The sequence below is a fragment of the Triticum dicoccoides genome, chromosome 1B, assembly GCF_002162155.2.
Source record: "Triticum dicoccoides isolate Atlit2015 ecotype Zavitan chromosome 1B, WEW_v2.0, whole genome shotgun sequence".
NCBI classification, from domain to species: Eukaryota; Viridiplantae; Streptophyta; class Magnoliopsida; order Poales; family Poaceae; genus Triticum; species Triticum dicoccoides.
Window position 1 is genome coordinate 541211963 of NC_041381.1, and position 4494 is coordinate 541216456.

Sequence of the window (4494 nt, forward strand, 5' to 3'; positions counted from 1 at the left end):
GATGAACCCCTCTATGATGGTGTCTAGATTGGATCTGGTGGTTCTAGAACTTGCGGCGGCTAGAATTGATTTTCGTCGACTCCCTTAGGGTTTCTGGAATATTGGGGTATTTATAGAGCAAAGAGGCGGTGCGGGAGGCGGCCGAGATGGGCACAACCCACCTCGGCGCGCCTGAGCCCCCAGGCACGCCCTGGTGGGTTGTGCTCCCCTTGGAGCTCCACTCAGGTACTTTCTTGGCCCAACCGGTGTCTTCTGGTCCAGAAAAAATACAAAAAAAGTTTCGCTGCATTTGGACTCCGTTTGATATTGATTTCCTGCAATGTAAAAAACAAGCAAAAAACAGCAACTGGCACTTGGCACTATGTCAATAGGTTAGTCCCAAAAAATGATATAAAGTTGCTACAAAATGATGGTAGAACATCTAAGAATGATAGGAGAACATCATGGAACAATCAAAAATTATAGATACATTGGAGACGTATCAGTCGTCTCGCCAACTATTGCTTCTAGAACTATTGCTAACGCATAAGCATAAAGTAAAGCAATTACATGGCGCTTGCATTTCATACAATAAAGAGACAACCCTAAGGCTCCTGCTAGTTGTCGATATTACAAAACATGATCATTTCATACATCAACATATATCATATCATATCTTGACCATATCACATCACAACATGCCCTGCAAAAACAAGTTAGACGTCCTCTACTTTGTTGTTGCAAGTTTTACATGCCTGCTACGGGATTCTAGCAAGAACCGTTCTTACCTACGCAAAAACCACAATGGTGATTCATCAAGTTTGTTGTTTTAACCTTCTTCAAGGACCGGACGTAGTCAAATTTGATTCAACTAAAGTAGGAGAAACAGACACCCGCCAGCCACCTGTATGCAAAACAAGTTGCATGTGTGTCGGTGGAACCGGTCTCATGTGCGTGGACATGTAAGGTTGGTTCGGGCCGCTTCATCCCACAATACCACTGAATCAAAATAAGACATTGGTGGTAAGAAGTATGGCTTTCACCACCCACAATTGTTTTGTGTTCTACTCGTGCATATCATCTATGCATAGACCTAGCTCAGGATGCCACTATAGGGGAACGTTGCATGGAAAACAAAAAAAATTATACGCTCATGCAAGATCTATCCATGTAGATGCATAGCAACGAGAGGAGATAGAGTGTCTACGTACCCTCGTAGACCGTAAGCGGAAGCATTTAGTAATGCGGTTGATGTAGTCGAACTTCTTCGTGATCCAACCGATCAAGTACCGAATGTACGACACCTCCGTGTTCAGCACACGTTCAGCTCAGTGATGTCCTTGCCTTCTTGATCCAGCCAGACGGGTGAAGTAGTAGATGAGTTCCAGCAGCACGATAGCATGGTGATGGTGGTGATGCAACTATCTCCGTAGGGCTTTGCCGAGCACTACAAAAATATGACCGAGGACGAACTAGATGGAGAGGGGCGCTGCACACCGCTAGGGAATCATGGTGTGCTTGCCCCTCTCCCTCCTCTCATATATATAGGTGGAGGGGCAAGGGAGGCAGCCCCTAGGGTGCACCAAGTGGCCGGCGGCTGTCCTAGGGTGCCTACCCTAGCCGACCCCCCCCCCTTCCATATTTGTGCATGGGGGGAGGAAAAGGGGGGATGGCTGCCTTTGGGGCGCCACCCCCTTCCTTCCCTCCTTTGGTGCATGGGCAAGGGGTGGAGGGGCACACCAGCCCCCTTGTGGGCTGGTGTGCTTCCCCCCTTTTGGCCCATAAGGCCCATCACTTGCATGTGGCCTCCTGGAACCCCTTCCGGCACTCTGATAATATACTCGGTACTTCCGAAACCTTTCCGTTGACCAAATACTATCGTCCTATATATCAATCTTCACCTCCGGACCATTTCGGAGCTCCTTTTCATGTCTGTGATCTCATGCAAGACTCCGAACAACATTCGTTCATCAACTCACATAACTCATACAATACTATATCGTCAACGAACGTTAAGCGTGTAGACCCTACGGGTTCGAGAACTATGTAGACATGACCGAGACACCTCTCCGGTCAATAACCAATAGCAGAACCTGGATGCCCATATTGGTTCCTACATATTCTATGAAGATCTTTATCGGTCGAACAGTTATGACAACATACGTAATTCCCTTTGTCGTTGGTATGTTACTTCCCGAGATTCGATTGTCGGTATCTTCATACCTAGTTTAATCTCGTTACCAGCAAGTCTCTTTACTTGTTCTGTAATACATCATCTCATAACCAACTCCTTAGTCAGTTTTCTGCGAGCCTCTTGTGATTTGTATTACCGAGAGGGCCCAGAGATACCTCTCTGATACATGGAGTGACAAATTTGAATCTCGATCCATGCCAACTCAACAGACACCTTTAGAGATACCTATAGAGCACCTTTATGATCACCTATTTATGTTGTGATGTTTGATAGCACACAAGGTATTCCTCCGGTATCCGGGAGTTGCATGATCTCATAGTCGAAGGAATATGTATTTGACATTAAGAAAGCAATAACAATAAACTGAACGATCATGTGCTAAGCTAACGGATGGGTCTTGTCCATCACATCATTCTCCTAATGATGTGATCCTGCTATCAAATGACAACTCATGTCTATGGTTAGGAAAGCTTAACCATCTTTTGATCAACGAGGTAGTCTAGTAGAGGCTCACTTGGGACACGGTATTTGTTTATGTATCCACACATGTATTTAAGTTTCCGGTCAATACAATTCTAGCATCAATAATAAACCTTTATCATGATTAAGGAAATATAATAATAACAATTTTATTATTGCCTCTAGGGCATATTTCCATGAGTCCCCGATTTCAGGGCGCCCCTTCACCGATCGAGTGATACGTCTCCAACGTATCTATAATTTTTGATTGTTCCATGCTGTTATATTACCCCTTTTGGATGTTTATGGGCTTTATTTTACACATCTATATCATTTTTGGGACTAACCTACTAACCGGAGGCCCAGCCCGTATTGCTGTTTTTTTCCTATTTCAGTATTTCGAAGAAAAGGAATATCAAACGGAGTCCAAACGGTATGAAACCTTTGGGAGCGTGATTTTTGGAACGAACGTGATCCGGAGAACTTGGAGTGCAAGTCAAGCAACAAACGAGGCGGCCAGGAGATAGGAGGGCGCGCCCACCCCTCCTGGGTGCACCCCCTGTCTCCTGGGCCCCTCGAGCGGCCACCGACGTACTTCTTCCTCCTATATATACCTACGTACCCCGAAAACATCCAGGGAGCAACCGAAACACAATTTCCACCGCCGTAACCTTCTATATCCGCGAGATCCCATCTTGGAGCCTTCGCCGGCGCTCCGTCGGAGGGGAATCGACCATAGAGGGCTTCTACATCAACACCATAGCCCCTCCGATGAGTTGTGAGTAGTTTACCACATACCTTTGGGTCCATAGTTATTAGCTAGATGGCTTATTCTCTCTTTTTGGATCTCAATACAATTTTCTCCCCCTCTCTTATGAAGATCTATTCGGTGTAAACTCTTTTTGCGGTGTGTTTGTAGAGATCCGATGAATTGTGGGTTTATGATCAAGTTTATCTATGAGAAATATTTGAATCTCCTCTGAATTCTTTTATGTATGATTGAGTTATCTTTGCAAGTCTCTTCGAATTATTAGTTTGGTTTGGCCTACTAGATTGATCTTTCTTGCCATGGGAGAAGTGCTTAGCTTTGGGTTCAATCTTGCGGTGTCCTTACCCAGTGACAGAAAGGGTTGCAAGACATGTATTGTATTGTTGCCATCAAGGATAAAAATATGGGGTTTATATCATATTGCATGATTTTATCCCTCTACATCATGTCATCTTTCTTAATGCGTTACTCTGTTCTTATGAACTTAATACTCTAGATGCATGCTGGATAGCGGTCGATGTGTGGAGTAATAGTAGTACATGCACGCAGGAGTCGGTCTACTTGTCACGGACGTGATGCCTATATACATGATCATGCCTAGATAATCTCATAATTATTGGCTTTTCTATCAATTGCTCGACAGTAATTTGTTCACCCACCGTAATACTTATGCTATCTTGAGAGAAGCCTCTAGTGAAACCTATGGCCCCCAGGTCTATCTTTTATCATATAAGCTTTCAATCTACTTTTATTTGCATCTTTACTTTTTCATCTATATTATAAAATACCAAAAATATATTTATCTTATCATACTATCTCTATCATATATCACTTCTGCAAGTGACCGTGAAGGGATTGACAACCCCTTTATTGCGTTGGTTGCGAGTTCTTTGTTTGTTTGTGTAGGTGCGTGGGACTTTTGAGGAGCCTCCTACTGGATTGATACCTTGGTTCTCAAAAACTGAGGGAAATACTTACGCTACTATTGCTGCATCACCCTTTCCTCTTCAAGGAAAACCAACACAGGCTCAAGACGTAGCAAGAAGGATTTCTGGCACCGTTGCCGGGGAGGTCTTCACTCAAGTCAAGACAT